Raw genomic sequence first — 18,669 nt, 5'->3', positions numbered from 1 at the left:
CGAAAAGATATATATACCCCCAAGTTAATTGGACCATTATTTACAATAGCCAAAATATGGAAACAACCTAAGTGTCCATCAATGGATGAATGGATAAAGAAAATGTTATATATATAATGGAATATTATTCAGCCATAAAAAATAATGAAATTTTATCCATTTGTGACAACATGGATGGACCTTGAGGGTATTATGCTAAGTGAAATAAGTCACACAGAGAAAAATACCATATGATTTCATTTATACAAGCAAACAAAAAGCTCATAGATACAGAGAACAGACTGATGGTTGCGAAGGCAGGAGGTGTGTGAAATGGGTGAAGTAGGTCAAAAGGTACAAGCTTCCATTATAAAATAAGTATGTCATGGGGATGTAATGTACAACATGGTGACTGTAGTTTATAATGCTGTATTGCATATTTGAAAGTTGCTAAGAGTAGATCTTAAAAGTTCACATCTCAAGAAAAAATATTTTGTAACTATGTATAGTGATAAATGTTAATTAGACTTACTATGGCGATCATTTTGTAATAAATACAAGTATCAAATAGTTATTCTGTAGACCTGAAACGAATATAATGTTATATGTCAATTATACCTCAATTAAAAAAACCCCACAAAAATAATTTTTAGAAATTAAGGAGAGAAAACTTTAAATGAAATGGTATTGCTTTTGTCTTTAAAAAAATATATATATATATATGAATTGTAGGCAGATTGTTACTGTTTAAATGGCAAATATGTTAATGTTTGAACCTCCTTTAAATGACTTGCTTTAATCATGCTCTTTGAAAACTATAATCATATTCCATCCTTACTTAAAATATAATATAGACTCTCAGTTATCCACAGGATAAAATTTAGACTCATGATTAAATTAAAGCCTATCAAAATCTATAAGACTAGTCAGCACCTAATTCAGAGGTTCTAAATCTGAGTGCTGTGTATGCCTTCAGTATACTGTGAACCCTCTGCATTTATTTTTTTTCTTTTTTAAAAATTTTTAATGGAGTATAGTTCTTTACAATGTTGTGTTAGTTTCTACTGTACAGCAAAATGAATCAGCTATACGTATACATATGTCCCCTCTTTTTTGGATTTTCTTCCCATTTAGGTCACCAGAGAGAACTGAGTAGAGTGAAGGCATGTGATGTGATTGCCTCCAGAGTCCCATTGTTTTCATTAAGGAGAAAGTGACCTAACTTAGTTTAGAATTTCAAATCTGTTCCCTGCCTCCTACTAACCCTCCAGTCATATGATGAATAAGTCATTAGCTAAGGAAAAACAAAGTTATTTCACAAAATGGGTTTATTCTGTAGTAGAGGAGCAATCTAACATTTAAGCAACACTAACCACTTACAAATGGGTACCATTTAAACTAATTATTAATGGCTTATAAGGTAACCAGAAACTAAGGTCCATAAAAATGGAGGCAGACTTTAGAGCTATTCCCAGATGTGAAGAAATAGAAGATTTTAAAAAAGTAGAACTCTAAGCATGCTGTGAGCATATTTCTGAGGAAAAACATAGTAAATCCCCTTAGATGAGTTTTAGTCAGATACCAGTTTCTCAAGACTGCAGATAAAGAGTAAGAGTGAGAAACTCTTTGCCAAGGACAGCTACAAATCTGAGTTTTTCATGACCTCATGATACATCTGATTATAGCCCTGGGTTAGAGCCCCAGGGATTTGTATAATCCTGAGTAGCTAGCTGATCGTAATCTGAGACATTAAATTTAGAGAATTTACTTACTTGGATATGTCAGATTCCCTCAAGGCTCAAGGAGGAGCCACCCATGCAGACTTTTCTATACATAAAAGTGAAGGAGAATCCCTAAAAGAACTGGGTTAATTCTGTTTGCTTGTCTGTTTTTCATAATGCACTGTGGGCCATCCTGTTAGTCAGAGTAAAGCAGGTATGGAATCATAACCCTACCAACATAGGATGGGTGAGAAATTTTCTCCTATACATTGCAGTTTGACGGAGCCCATTTAAATGCAAATCCTAAGGCAAAGGCCTCATGCACAATTCAGATCTCCATGTTGAATAGAGAATTCACATGAGAATCTGTACATATTTATATGTATTTAAATATGTGTGTGTGTGTGTATATATACAGGCACACACATATATATACATGAAAAATAAAACATACCATTGTAAAAACTACGAAAAAACTTCATCAATAAAGAAAAAAATCACAATAATCACTGAAGAATCTACTTAGGAAATACACCTAATAAGTGTTTAGAGTGTGCTCAAACTTCTGCCAGGTGGAACCCTTTCAATGCTATCAAAAATATATATATATTTAAACACCAGAATATACATGCCCCAAATAATACCTAATGAAGGTCATGTCTTATCCTGGTCCAAGAAGAAAGTTAATGATGATGTGCTGTCTCGACTTATGAAGAATAAATGTCATGATATATGTGAAGTACTTAGGAAGTACCTGGAACATCATAGATGTTCAACAAATGCAATTACCTAGATTTTTTTTTCTTTTCTTTTTTTTTTTTTTTTGCAATACGCGGGCCTCTCACTGTTGTAGCCTCTCCCGTTGCGGAGCACAGGCTCCGGACGCGCAGGCTCAGCGGCCATGGCTCACGGGCCCAGCCGCTCCGCGGCATGTGGGATCTTCCCGAACCGGGGCACAAACCCGTGTCCCCTGAATCGGCAGGTGGACTCTCAACCACTGTACCACCAGGGAAGCCCCAATTACCTAGATTTTTAAATGAAAAATTTAAGGGAAAGCTCAGTGACTCACAGAAGAGGATGAAATGACTATGAAATAATTAAGATATAAAAATGTTTCTTAAAAAAAGAAAGATGGAGTAACAGGGACTGAATTTCCCCTCCCACTAAGAACAACTAAAAACTGGAGAAAATATATGAAATAATAGTTTCAGGCAGCACAGAATATGAACACTGAGAGTGGACACAAGCAAAGCAAAGCTTATGATTGTCCCAGATTCTTTCTTGGAGATTTGGCCACAGATCAGGAAAGGAGAATCCAGGCAGAGCCTGACAATCTCCTTCAATTGATGAGACAAATTTAGGAGTCTGGGCAGACCAAGGCAACCCAAGTTTCCAGGGCAGAGTACTAAAGAGGAAAGAGCTACATGGAGAGTTCCAGACAGCTTCAGAGTATTTATCTTGAATCTTTGTTTTCCCAACTTTATTGAGATGTAATTGACATATAACATTATGTAAGTTTTAAGGTGGGACCCCCTTGAATCTTTTTTTTTTAAGATTTTTTTGATGTGGACCATTTTAAAGTCTTTATTGAATTTGTTACAATATTGCTTCTGTTTTATGTTTCGATTTTTTTAGCCACGAGGCATGTGGGATCTTAGCTCCTGACCAGGGATTGAACCCACACCCCCTGCATTGGAAGGTGAAGTCTTAACCACTGGGCCGCCAGGGATGTTCCCCCTCTTGAATCTTAATCTGAGTACTGATCAATATATACAAGTGAAGACACTACCTGAGGCCTGGGAAAACACTAGGATTAGAAGGGACAATCTGTGGAATGTACATAGGGGTGGGATTATTCTCACCAGTCAGAGTGAAAAATCCCATAATTCACAGGACATAGGGTAAAATACTTAGAAGAGTGTAGCCTCAGTAGTGGGACAAAATTATCCCTAGCTTAAAGATTGCTCTGATATTGTGTAACAAAACTTGAGCATAAGTCTTGAGAGAACAAATTGTTTTCAAATAGTTTAACTGCATTCCAGAACAGAGTTTAGGAATATTTATAAAAATACCAAAATAAACAACACTGAACAAAGTAAAAGTCACAATATTTGGTATCAAATAAAAAATTACAAGGCATTCAAAGAAGCAGGAAAATATGACTGACTCATAATGAAGAGAAAAGTTAGTCAGTGGAAACAGACACAGAAATGGCACAAGTGATAAAATTAGTAGACAAAGATAATAAGAGTTATTAAAACTATATTCCATACTTTCAAGGAGTTGGAGGAAAGATTGAACATATTAAGAATATTCACAGAAGATATTAGAGAAAGACTCCAGCTTCTAGATATGGAAGCAAAAACGTGTGAGATGAAAGATTCACTGGATCAGAATAAAAACAAATTAGACAATGCAGGAACAAAGATTAGTAAACTTGAAGACATAGCAATAGAAACTATCAAAAATGTAACAGAGAAAGAGACTGAACAAAATGAACAAAGCATCATTGAGCTGGGGAACAACTTCAAGTGGCCTAATATATGTGTAATTGGAGTTCCTGAAGAAGAGACAGGGGTGGGATAGCATAAAAAATATTTTAAGAGATATTGGTTGAGAAGTTTCAAAATTTCATGAAAACTGTAATTCCACAGATGCAGGAAGCACAAGACATGTGAAGCAAACTACATCAATGAATACCTTAATCAAATCAATTAAAACCAGCAATAAAGAGGAAATCTTAAAAGTAGAAAAAAGACACATTATATGCAAAGGAACAAAAAAGAATGACAATAGACTTTTTAATAGAAAACAGTGCAAATCAGAAGACTGGTGCAGTATCTTTAAAGCATTGAAAGAAAAAACCTGTCAACATAGAATTCTGTACCCAGCAAAAATGTCTTTCAAGAAACAAAGGCAAAATCAAGATTTTTTTTTGACACATAAAAAAGCTGAAAGAACTCATCACTAGCAGATTAGCAGTACAAGAAATGTTAAAGGAAATCTTTCATGCAGAAGGAAAATGATATGCAGTAGAAATCTGGACCTACATAAAGGAACAAAAACTACCAGAAATGGTAAATATGTGGGTAAATGTGAAAGAATATTTTCTTATATTTAATCTCTTTAAAAGATTAATGACTGTTTATAGCAAAAATAATAACAATGTATAGTTTGGTTTATAATATATGTAGAAGTGAAATTAATGACAACCATAACATAAAGGCGAGGAGGGGGGAAATGGAAGTATATCGTTGTAAGGCTCTTATATATTTACATACATGAAAGCCTTATTATTTCACAGTAGACTTTAATAGTTAAAGATGTATACTATAAACCCTAAAGCATCCACAAAATACTCCAACAAAACAAAGAGTTACAGCTAATAAACCCACAAAGGAGATAAAATGGAATAATAAAATATATCAAATTTATCTAAAAGAAGGTTAAAAAAAGGAAAAAGGGAATGAAGAGTGAATGGCACAATTACAAAACAAATAGCAAGATGGTGAACTTAAAAGCGTACCATATCAGTAATTTCACAGTAAATATAAATTGACTAAACACTCCAATTAAAAGGTAGAGATGATCAGATTGGATAAGAAAAAGCAAGACCACTATATATTGTCTGTAAGAAATTCACTTTAAATTAAAATGTATAAAGCATATTATAATAAACATGTTATATCCACTGCTTAGTTTAAGAAATAAAATGTCACAAATACAACTGAAGCCCCTTATATAAGCTTCTTGATTCTTTATTCTCCTTTCATCACAAGGTAAACATCATTCCAATGTTAAAGTTATTGCTTTAACATTACTATGCATTTTCTTTGTATTTATTTTTACTACATATTTATATGTAGTGTGTATGTGTGTGCATGTTTTTAAGATTTATATAAATGATACCAAAGTGTATGTATTCTCCTGCAACTTGCTTTTATCCCTCAACATTATATGTTAAGATTTATCCCTATTGATCAATAAAGGTTCCATTGTAGCGGTTTATAAATGTGATGCTGGACCAAGAGCATCGGCATCACTCGGCAGTGGAAATTCTTTAGCCCCACCACTGACCTCCTGAATCAGAGACTCTGGAGGTGAGGGCTGGTAATCTGTGTTTTAATAAGACCTCCAGGTGATTATAATGTATGTTAAAGTTTGAGAACCACTACTCTAATTTATTTATTTTCACTGCTGTATAGTATTCTATTGTGTGAATATATCACAGATTTAAAAAAAACTATTATCCTACAGATGGATATTTTGGCTGTTTCCAGTTTTCCCTATTATAACTCTACAGTATTCATATTGTATATGTATATACATATACATATTGTATATGTCTCTTGTGTACACCTGTAAGAGTTTCTTTGGGATACGAAGTAGGAATAAACCCGTTAGGTTGTATGCAATGCATTTCTTCAACTTTACACTAGCCAAATTGCTCTGCAATGTGGTTGTATGGCAACAACAGCAAGTACTACTACCACTGCTACTACTGCTGCTGCTGTTCCTGGCAAATACTTACATAGCATGCACTGCATGCCAGACATTTTTTCTAACTGCTTTTCTTAGATTAACTCATCAATACTCCCATTAGTCCTCTTGAGGTAGAGACTATTATTACTGTCATTTCAATCATACAGGTGGCACCAAGACATTAACTAACTTGCCCAAAGTCAAGTTAAGCCAAAGAGGCAGAGCCAGGACTTGAAACCATGCAAAATGGCTCTAGAGTCTATGCTTTCAGCCATAGTGCTATGCTGCCTCTCCCACTAGCAGTGTCTGAGGGTTCTTGTTCGTCTATATTATCATTAGGCCTGGTGTTACCCAACATTAAATTTGTTTTGCCAATATGATGTGTATAAAATGGTAATTCACTATAGTTTAGATGTACATTTCTCTGATTACTTAATGCAGTCAAGGCATCTTTTCATGTGTAGCCCATATTCAGATTTCTCTTCTATAAATTGCCTGTTGTGAAAAATGTCTTCAAAGTGACCCTTAGCTTCTTCTACAACGTGAGGAAATTATAATGAGGAGGATATAAAAATGTTAAGGACTGCTGCTAACCAATGACTGAGTTTTTAAATACTTGGGCAGGATAAGAGTACTCTCTCCTATTTTTATAAAGCTATGATTCATTCTCTACCCCACTGCAATCCGATTTGTGCTTCTGCTAACTTTTTCTTTTTAAAGTGGAGCATTAAATGTAAACCAACCCTTTCTATTTATGTCAAAGTCTAAAAACATCCATTTAGAAATATGAATACAATAAACCTGACATTTGCAACAACCAAAGGATTTTTGTCACCCTTAGTAAGACTACGCCCTTGGGAAACCTGCATTTCTAGTTGAAAATATCCCTGAAATAGATTTTACCTGGATTGGGTGTGAGGCAGTAATAACAGCCAAACAAGTCATCAGGGGCTGCTGAGGTTACCTTATAATCTTTCAATTAGAAATTACACCTTTTTTTTTTTAGAATAGAGGTTATCAGGTGCTGGAAGGAGGGTGATGGGAAGTTATTGTTTAATGGGTATAGAGTTTCTATTTGGGATGATAAGTTCTGGAGGTGAACAGTGGTGATGGTTGTACAACACTGTAACTTACTTAATGCCACTGAATTGTACACTTAAAAATGGTTAAGATGGTAAATTCTATGTATATTTTACCACAAAAAGTCAATAAATAGAAAAAAAGAAATTATATCTTTTTTGCTGTGTATAAAATATTATGCTTGGACTCAAGGTTTAGCAGTAAATAAGACTCCCAAGGTTCCTTGTTTTATGGAATTTCATTCTTGAGGAGACAGGTGTTCTAAAATGAAACCATGAATTACACAACTAATTGTTTAATCACTATTGGGATAATTGTCTGAAAGAGACCTCTAGCATGCTAAAGAAGATATATAGTAGGGAGCCCAGATCTGGTCTGGAGGATCAGGGGCAGTGAGATGGACAGTCTCTAAGATGGCTCCTGTCTTGGTTCAGGCTGCCATGACAAAATACCACAGACTGGGTGGCTTAAACAACAGTTCTGGAAGCTGGGAGGTCCAAGATCAAGGTGCCAGCTGATTTGGTTTCTGGGTCCCACATCCTTATAGGCCTTATCTTCAAATGCAGTCACATTGAGACTTAGAGCTTCAACATGTGAATTGGGAGGTGGTGGGGCACAAATTAGTCCATAATAGCCCCCAGTGTTCTCTGCCTCATGGTATTCATGCCCTTGTGCAATTTCCTTCTTTGACTGTGAGCTGTACCTAGTAACTAACAAATAGAATATACTAAAAGTGGTGGAATGTTACTTCCAGGATTAGTTTACAAAAGGACTGTGGCTTCTGTTGTGGATGTCTTCTCTCACTTGCTTGTTCTGACGGAAGTCAGCTGCCATATTGTAAGATGCCCTATGGAGAGGTCCTCGTGGTAATGAAGAGAGAGAGACCTCTGGCCAACAGTCAGTGAGGAACTGAAGCCCTCAATCCAATAGCCCACGAGGAACTGAATCCTGCCATCAGCAACGTGAGTGAGGTTGGAAGCAAATCTGTTCCCAGTTGAGAGTTCAGATGAGATTTCAGACTTTGTCAATAGCCTGACTGCAACTTCATGAGAGATCTTGAGGCAGAAGCATCCAGCTAAGCCATGCCTGGATTCCTGATACACAAAAATTGTGAGATAATAAATGTTTGTGTTTTTAGTTACTAAATTTTGGGTAACTTGTTATGCAGCAATAGGTAAGTAGCACAGAAGATTTCCTTGAGGGAGTGACTCTTATGTAGGAATATGAAGGATGATGGGAGTTACTAGGTGACAGAGTTTGAAGGGATGGAGGAGTGTTCTGGACAAAGACACAGAAGCCAGAGAGGCAAGGACATCTTGGCAAGAGTTCACTGGAGAGAGCAGTGTGAGACAAAGCTGGTGAAATGGGAAAGTGCTTTGGAAAGTTCAGGAACATAACAGGAGGAATGAGCACAAATCAGACAATGAAAGAGCATTTTCCTAGTTGCCTAGATGCATCCATAGAATTATAGGGTGGAGAGCACCATGATGAGAGCCAGGAGACCTGAGTCCTAGTGCTAACTCTGTGACCTCAGTCAATCACTTGGTCATTCTGGACCTCAGTTTTCTCATGTGTAAAATGGAATCTGAATTCTTTACAACTCTCATTCAAGAGTCATTATAGTTATATGAAACTATATGAGGAAAGCCATAAGACACTCCTGAAAGAAACAAAAGTAGGCTTGAGCAAAGAGAAAGACATCCTATGTTACTGGAGAAGAAGACTCAGTTTCATAGAGATGACAGTGCTCCATAAATTAATTTATAAATTTAATGCAATCCAAGTAAATCAATATCAGAGTTTTGACAGAGCTAGATAAGTTGATTATAAAGTTCATATGAAAGAATAGACAAATGAGAATACCCAGAAATAGCCTAAAAGTAGAAACAGCAAAGGGGAGGGCTAACCCTAACATATTATGACAACATGTTCTGAACCTCTATAATTAAAACTGTGATTTTGGTGTATGAACAGACAGATGAATAAAGCAAGGTAGAAAATCCAGAAATAGACCTCAGAACACATGGATATTTAGCATGTGATAAAGGTGATATCTCAAATCAGTGGGGAATATATGGACTGTTGCATAAATTATACTATACTATGGAAAAAGATAAAATTGAATGCATTCCATATAAGGAGTTGAACCCCAGTGCAGTCTCAACAAAGGCCTCTGAAGACACTATGGGAAGCTCAGAAGCAGGGATGGCCCCTCAGAGTTTTCACAAGTTGGAATAAAGGAGCTGGGTCTTTCTATCCCACAACAACCAAATGTATCAGAAGTTTAAATGCAAATAATGAAAGTATAAAAATAGTACAGGAAAAAAAAAATAGTACAGGAAAATGCAGATGAATTTTTTTATTAAGTGTGGAGGAAAACTTCCCTGTGATTCAAAATCTAGAGGCAAAAAGATAAATTTGACTGCATAAAAATTTCCATGGAAAAAATATTACAAATGAAGTAAGAAAATGACAATTAGGAAAAACATATTTGCAATATAGGATTCATAATGTATTACATCCATGGCTCTAAAAAATGGAGAAAAAAAACAAATAATAAAGATACTTGGGCAATATATGGACAGGCAGTTCACAGAAATAGAAATGGCCCTTAAACACTTGAAATTATATTCAGTCTTATTCATAATAAGATAAATGCAAATTATAGCTGTACTGAGACATCAGGCAGGCAAAAATCCAGAATTGGACAACATGTTTGTTGGCATGACTGTGGGGAAAAAGGCATTCTCATTCATGGCTAGTATGTGTGTAAAATGATCGAACTTCTATGGAGACGCATTTGGCAAGATTTAGCAAAATTATATTTGCATTCACCTCTGACCCAGCAAACTCACTATCCCAAAGAAACACTTGCAAAAATTAAAAAAAATTATGCACCAGGCTATTAACTGCAGGATTCTTTGTGGGAGCAAAAGAATTGAAACAACTCCAAGGCTTCTCAATAGGGGACTGATTGAATAAGCAATGGGATATCCACATAATGAGGATTATGCTGCTAAAAAAAAGAAGTGAGGACAATCTCTGTATACTTACGCAGCATGATCTTCAGGGTATATTGTTAAGTAACAAAACCTAAGTGAACAGTGTTTACAATACGCTAAGTTTGATTTAAAAAGGGGTAGAAATATGTGCAAGTGTATATATGTGTATTTACTTATTTTTTTTTAAAAAATGGAAAGATAAACTGAGAATTAATAAAAATGGTTAGCTAGCGGGGAAAGGAGGGAACAGGGTAGAGGAATTAGAGATGGAAGCCAGATTCCTCTGAAAGTATTCAATTCTATATTTTTATTTATTAAACGTTCTTAATAACTAAAAATTCATTTAAGCAAGTTACATTTTTATTTAAATAAAAATTTATTTTATTATTTATTATATATTATTAAATAACATTTATTTTTTATTTCAATAAAATTAAAGGCATTTTATTTAAATGTCTTTAACAATTTTAAAACAAAATTTAATCAGAAGAGAAAAAAGCAATACCTGAATATTGAAAAACAAATGGGCCAAACTGTATGACAAATTGGTGGCATATAGTGAATCCTGTAATGCACCAGTCAGACATCTTTCGGGGAATGAGGGACACGATCCACCAGCCAGTAGAAGTGCTAGTGGCAGAGAGATCTCAGCTGGCAGCCCTTTCTGGGAAGCACCTTGGTGGAAGAGAGGGGCTTCCTGACCAAGGTCTCACTTCCTTCCTGGGGCAGCCTGCAGCCAGTAGCTGGTTGACGCAGGGGTACAAGGTACAGCTCCTTTGCCCCATCTTGGGACAGCTCTGAAGGGCCACCCAACTTCAGAGCTCCCCAGATGGTCTGCATCAACCTTTGTTGAGACTATATCGCAGCCCAGATTCTACTTGTGCCCTGTTTCTTTACCTTTCTTTCCAGGTGTTGCTCTCGAGAGCACTCCCTAATAAATTTCCTGCATGCAAACTCCATCTCAGCATATGCTTCCTGGGTCACCCAACTATGACAGTTGGTGCCAGGAATGCCAGGAGTGGGTCAAGAAGCAGTCACTAAGATGGTGGTGTTGGATCACCTGCTGCCAGGCTGGCAGAAGATATCATCACTTCTAGTAGAAAGTGTATAAATAGTCCCTGACGCAATTGCAGTGCATACGTTAAAAACTTTCACTATTAGCAAACTGGTGGGGAGGAGATATTCTAGTGGGTACAGTGTATCAGGTGTTAGAGATATATAGAAGAAATATGGGTGGATGTTGCTAAGCTTATTTGATGCTATTTAATGAAATACTGAGAGTGATTCATTGGTTATTAAAAACTAAACATGAAAGCTAAAGGATTTCCCTGGTAACAAATATAGAAGCTCTCATCTTCTGCAACTGGAGAGCAGGAATAGCTGAGGACCAGGTCCAGGGCTTAATCATAAGTGTAGCAGAGCCTCAAAGGAGCTTAAACTCTCAATATTGGCAAGTCTGGTATGCCAAGGACGTGGTGCTAATTAGGAAAAAGTGGGACCTTGACATATGGAATGGGGATATCTGGGTTCATGCACCTAACATATTTAATTCCCAAAGGTCCATGAACACTTTGAGCCAAGGAAATGACTCCCACCTCCCTAGGGCTAGTGATCCTCCTTTCTGCAGGACAACTCGAGCCCTTTCGGGGTCAGCTCTACCTTCCAGGCCAATACGGTAACTAGAGTTAAGTCACTGGGGATGTGATGGACCTGACGATGAAGGAAAGGGACTATACGTTAAGGTGCTCAAGATCCAGGAGGGTACATATGATGGTGGAGTAAAAGGGACTATATCCTAGGAGTTCAGGATGTGGGTGAATACACATGGGACTGAATTCTGAGAGTGCTGGATCAAGAGGGATAGAATACAGAGTTGAGTAAGGGAGTTTAATTAATTTGGAAGCACTCTCCTGGGATACAGGATTTAACAACCTGGCAAGGATCTCAGGAGATGGTGTAAACATGCTGTCAGAATGGTTTCATACACATGGATAGTGATGGCCCATACTAAATGAGGTAAAGATGCCTGAATTTCCATGGAAGGCAGTAGAACAAGGGCTTAAAAAGTTCAAAGAAGTGAGCATGCTAAAATGGATATACGTACTAAATATATAAGCCTGGAAAACTCACCAGGCAATAATGTTCCATGGGACAGACCAGAGGATACACCATTTACCAAAGTAATAAGGAAGGTGCTAGAGAGAAGGGAACCCAGAATCACTAATAAGTTCAGTAGTGGCTCTCCTCTGTAGACCAGATTGATGGTAGGAGATGCCAATACAAAACTGGGCTCGCTGATTGCATTGGGGATGTTAGAGATGGCTCGAGAGGCTGAGCTGATGCTGCATGACCCATGGCCCCACCATAAAGCACATTATCAGCACAGACTATGCAGCATGGTCCAAGGCCTCCAGGTAAACAAAGACAGGCAGGACATACCAAGGGTTTAGATGTTACCTCCAAGAAGCTGGGGGGAAAGGGTCAACTTTTCTTTGGACAAGGTTAATCCTTTTACTGTTCATTTTCTCACCAGAACTTTTTATCCTCATGTACCTTTATCCTTCCATCACACCCACTTCAGATCAAGCTGGATGTCTGAGCATTGCTGGAGAAAAGCACTTGACTCTGCAGGTTGGGGGTCACTTAAATTCATGGTCTTCATCCTCATTCACCTCTTCAATGCCATCAACATTTTTTTTTTTTTTGCGGTACGCGGGCCTCTCACTGTTGTGGCCTCTCCTGTTGCAGAGTGCAGGCTCCGGACGCACAGGCTTAGCGGCCATGGCTCATGGGCCTAGCCGCTCCGCGGCATGTGGGATCTTCCCAGACTGGGGCATGAACCCGTGTCCCCTGCATCGGCAGACGGACGCTCAACCACTGCGCCCTGCCATCAATATTTTTAAACTTTATTTTGCCAAATCTTCAAGCCCCTCACTCATCTCTTCCTCCCTCAGTTTAAGCATACTTTGTTCAAGGCCATCAGGCTTGGTTTCTTTAACTTCCAATACCATAGTCTAGAAAAATTATCTGTATCCACACCACTGCTACCTTTTCCATTCCAGAATTAGAGGACCAAGCCACGTTCCTCCTCTCTGAGGCCAACCCTCCCATCTATACCTTAACCCTTTTCCCTCTAATTTCCTTTAGGATCTTACTTCACCTGTCATCTCCTTTCTTAATCTTCTCTTTCTACTAGTTCCTTGATATCATCCTATAGATACACTCAGGCTTCTGTGATCCTCCCGCTGCCAAGACATCTCCCTTAATACCTTGTCTTCCTTTAACTTCTGGGCAATCTCCTCCCTCCACATCTTAGTCAAACTTCTCAAAAGAGTAGTGTATATTCACAGCCAGCACTTCCTCATTTCCAATTATAGTTGTTAAATTGATGACCCTGATGTTATATCTGACAAATGCCAAAATTATCTTACATTAAAAATAAAGATATTTCTTGCATTTAGAGAGTCAAAAACAAAAAAGCCTTTAAAAAAAGAAAAAAACTTAGTGGTTCTACTTCCTGACCTCTCTCATTCATTCCTCAGTCCACTGAAATCTAGATTTTGCCTACCACCCTTCACTAAAACTGATCCCACAAAGGTTACTCCTAAGTGCCAAATTCCATTGTCATTTTTTCAGTCTTTTTTGAAACTATTTCCTTGGCTTCTATGTTGCCACACTCATCTGGGTCTGTTCATTCTCAGATCATTCTTTCCCTATCTTCCTCTGCTTACTTCTTATGTAATTGCTCCCCAGGGCTTTGTCCTCAGCCCTCTTTTCTTTTATTCACTCATCTTGGATGACTTCATCTTCTTTTTAGGTTTTTGATAACATTTATACTCCAATGACTCCCAAATCTATATTTATATCCTGGTCTTGTCTACTAAGCTTTGGATTCAAATATACAGTAACTGATATCAGGCACACTGATATTTCTACCTTTTCTAAGACTGAACTCATTATCCTGATTCTGACCCAGCCCTTCCTCAAAATCTCTCTTATTTAGGAAACCACAAGCCACAAACCACCTGGTCACACAAGATAGAAACCTGGGAGTCAGCCTTGACTCCTCTTTGTGCCTGCAGTCTTATCCTCTCCAAACCATTCTCCCCATTGCTGTCTGATCTCGTCTAATCCCCCTAACTACATCTCTTGCCTCTCTCACAACCACATATTCTCCTGCTATTTTAACCCACTTAGGTATTCACTAATGCACTTTGCTGTTTATTTTGTGCCTCGTGCATTTTTACATTTCTTTTGGGTTGCCTTTTTCTACTCCTTTGCCTGTTGAATTTCTAGTTATCTTTTGAGTTTGGATTTTCACTCTGTCATCCTCTCTTATATATTTATTATTCCAAGGCTTGGGTCATCTGATAAGTATGCCTTATATAGTTATATTTAAGTCACTAACTCAGAGATGGTGAAACGGAGAGGGTGACAGAACATTAGGGCATTTTACTAGAAACCTGCCTCCAGGTTAACATTGATCAACTAACCAATAATATTCAAGCACGGTGGTCCATCCATAAGTGAAACTCGTAACTGCAATAATATCCATTCCAAATTTCAGGTATTTACCCCTAGGGATAGCATGTTTCTAAAATAAAGCCATCCTATATATACCCCCCCTCCATATTATGGGACATTGATGTTACAAGTAACAAAAATCCAATCTTTTTTTGAATTAGAAAAAAGTAATTTATTGACTTACACAATTGAAAAAGGGGGATAAAAAATGGCTTTGGGTATTTCTAGCTCCAGGGCTCAAGGAATGGCCTCAGGATTCATTTCTTGGCTCTTCGTTGCTCTGTCAAGCTCTCTCCACATAGTGGCAAGATGGTTACTGGCAACTCAGGCTGTCTCTCATCAACCCCTGCTGAAGAAAGAATGCCTATTTACCTACTGCTCTGGCAAAAATTCAGGATTAGCTTTGATTACACTGATCTGTGTCCCATGCTTTTTCCTGACCTAATCACTGTGCCCAGGGGTGTAGAAAACACTGCTTGGCTGGGACTTGATCTGGAGTGGGACTGGCCCCACCCAAACGACCTGGGCTGAGAGTGTGTGAAAGGGATTGCCTACTAGAAAACTGTGTGCTGTAACCAGAAGAGGAAGGATGGGCAGGCAGAAACAATGGATGTTCAGTACGTTCTCCTTCAGGTTTCAGCTGTGAAGATTAGCTATATGCAGAAACAGTCCTTTAGTCATACAGAAGGAGTGGTATTGTTACTTTCTAATTACTGCCAAAACAATGGCTCAAGTTAGATTATTTTAAAATTAAATTATCAGTTTGGACAGGCATCCTCTAATACATAATTAGTTTATAGCTAACCAGTGGCAAACCTGTGGTAATTTAAACCACACTGACCTAGGTTCAAACCCTGGTTCAGCTCTTTTCTAGCTGTGTGGTCTTAGGTAGGTGACCCAACTTTGTTGAGTGCCAGTTTGAAGAATAATTATACTCCCTTCACAGAGTTGCTCTGAGGATTAGGGATTATTTATAAGAATCACTTACATAGTACTCAGCATATGATAGGCCTTTAGTTAATGAAATATAAATATTAATATAGTACATTAAGTTACCTTGGAGTAACTTTAACTTTCTCAACTAATTTATCCTGTTATTTCACCGGAAATTAACTTGTATAAAGAACATGATTCTCAGTCTATGAACTATGGAATTTAAGAAATATAATAATAATTAAAATAATTTAAATTCTTTTTTAAAAATAGATGTATTTTTATTTTTGGCTGTGTTGGGTCTTCATTGCTGCCCGCGGGCTTTCTCTAGTTGTGAGCAGGGGCTACTCTTCATTGTGGTGCGCCGGCTTCTCATTGCGGTGGCTTCTCTTGTTGCAGAGCACGAGCTCTAGGTGCGTGGGCTTCAGTAGTTGTGGCACACAGGCTCAGTAGTTGTGGCTCACGGGCTCTAGAGTGCAGGCTCAGTAGTTGTGGTGCATGGGCTTAGCTGCTCTACGGCATGTGGGACCTTCCTGGACCAGGGCTCGAACCTGTGTCCCCTGCATTGGCAGGTGGGTTCTTAACCACTGCACCACCAGGGAAGACCAATAATTTAAATTCTAATCAGAGGACCCATTCTCCTAGAGTGGAAAAAATGAATTTCAATCAATTTGGAAACCTCTCTACCATAATTTTTTGGAGCTGACCTGATTTTAGGGGAGCTGGAAGAGTGCTTATCTCATCTGCTCCTTAAGTAATTTGTACATCAGGCCTTCACTGTCTTATCTGGACCCCCATTGTTAGTACCTACAGGTTGTTGTCGACATGTCTCTCGTACATCCATTTACCCCCTTCAGATCCAATAGCTCTTTATCCCAAGCTTTGGGTGGCGGGCATGGGAGTTAGAGGTGATTGTAGGAGTCTATCTGCTGCATCTGGGCCACACTGGAGGCGGGAATCTCCTTTGTAAGGCTGTTTCTAACCTAGTCTGCCCCAATGAATCATGCAGCTGTTTCTGACATGGAGTTAAGAACAAGGCCCCTTTACTTTTAGGTTTCTCAGACCTATTTAGTGTATTCCCATACTTTCTAGCATTCAGAGTACTAAAAGTAATCTTTAAGAACTCTATTTAATTTTTAGTTATTTAATTCAATTTAAGACTTTCAAGAAACAATTGTATTTGGGACTCCTTCACAACCAATGAAGATTAATTAAAAACATAATCATGCACAGTCATGCATCATAAGTCATCTTGCATTCAGACATTAAAAGACTCTCCCCAAACCAAAGACTATGAAAAAGAACATATTAAAAGTGAAATGCCTAAAATGTCTTGCTCCTCCACCAACTTCAGTAGGAAATGAGTGTTTAGTAGAGCAAATACGCAGTATTGGTGATTGCCGGAGCAAGCTAGCAGCTGACAAAGCTTCTAGACAACTGTCTCTGTCTACAAAGTCATCTCTACAATTCTGATTACCACAACTTATCTGAATAAAAAATTTTAATACTACAGTTTAAAATTTTTTCAAAATTCCTCTTGTATTTCAGAAGTTCAGATCTATGATAGTGATGTTTTGCTTGGGCCTTTGGCCAAATATTCACTTTAAAACTAGGCTATTCAGCCTTCAGCTAAAATGTTTGTAGTTTCTCTAAAATGGTACCTCTTCCTTTCCTTGTAGAAATAGATGATGAAAGAAATGAAGGTTTTTTTCCTTTTCAGTACAAAAACTTCCCGGTCTTCCCTCCGTGATCGATATGAACATTTACATAATTTCTGGGTACGCTTACCTCTTCTCTACTGGTTTCTTTCGATGCTCCTATCCCACCTACATTCCTTTCCCCCCTTTTAAAAGACTGTTTTGGATCTTAAATTCCTGAATCAAAAGAGACACAGTTTCCAAACTGCTTCCGCTCCTGCCATAGTGGGCGCTTGTGAGGTCTCAAGAAACGCCTTTTGTTGGCGACAATGACTGTGAACCATAGGAGAAAGATCCTCAGTAGACTAGAAAATTAAGCAAGTTGTCCGTTTTATATTTACAATCTTCCGTTGTTTTAGAATGCATCCTCATATTTCCTGAAAATTCTTTCGTTTAAAGGCCAAACGTCTAAGACTGGCCGGCAACCAATATACACACCTTATTTTTAGATTTTATCTTTTAAATTTGTAAAATAAATATGGACCATATTACTGAAAACTTACAAAACAAAGAAAAAACCAGCACGCCACCGTCCAAACACAGCAATTTAAATCATTTTGACGAACTCCTCCCCGCCTTTGGCCTCCCGCTTCCTGCACCTTGTACCCTTGACGCTTGCGCGCAGCCGGAGCCGCCGCGCTCAGAGGGGTGGCGCTGCCGAGCGCCGGTGCGCCGTCGCCATGGTAACCGCAGAAGCCCGGGCCTAGGGAGCGGTGAGTGCGGGTCGGAGGGTCGCGGGTCCGGGGTCCGAGGGGCCTGGGGTGGGCTCTCCGCATGGGCGTGGAAGAGAATGGGCATCTCCCCTCCACGCTGCTCGGCAGGGGCTGGAGGGGAGTGGGCCTCAACCGCGGCGTCCTCAGTCTTTGCCTTTGCCCCGAGCTTTGCGTAGCCGGTCACGCTCCGCGGGCGGTCCCTCGGGCTTCAGGCGGAAAGGCGAACTATGGTGCCCAGAAATGACCGGTACCCCCTCCGCCCCACCTCCGTGTTCTCGCACTGGGGCTGCCACTGTCTGTATCCTCGGGTCTTCCCTTTGTTTAATCCTGGGAGCCCAGGGCCGCCCTTTGAGGCCTTTCCCTTGAGCTGGGACTTAAAATCCTTAAGGGACTACATTTTTTGAAGAAAAAATTTAATTGGCTTAAAAGGCCCTTAAGATCTGTTCCTCTACCACAACTTCATAGTGTCTTGTCTGCCTTCCTTGCCTTTTGTTTATGCTAATCCCATTACTTGGATTGCCCTTTTCTCCTTTTAAGA

General features: G+C 38.6%; 1 protein-coding gene across 1 annotated transcript in view; it reads right to left on the bottom strand.

Moving 5' to 3' along the window:
* KLHL20 (kelch like family member 20) overlaps nt 1-18,011 on the bottom strand; it is a 99,351-nt gene extending 81,340 nt beyond the window's left edge. Inside the window, exon 1 of the mRNA XM_065877317.1 lies at nt 17,922-18,011. The gene's annotated coding sequence lies outside the window, so the exon portion shown is untranslated. The remainder of the gene's footprint in view (nt 1-17,921) is intronic.
* Between the last annotated feature and the right edge of the window lie 658 nt (nt 18,012-18,669).

This window comes from Phocoena phocoena, chromosome 1 (assembly GCF_963924675.1).
Source record: "Phocoena phocoena chromosome 1, mPhoPho1.1, whole genome shotgun sequence".
NCBI lineage: Eukaryota > Metazoa > Chordata > Mammalia > Artiodactyla > Phocoenidae > Phocoena > Phocoena phocoena.
This window is presented reverse-complemented; position numbering and strand designations above follow the sequence as displayed.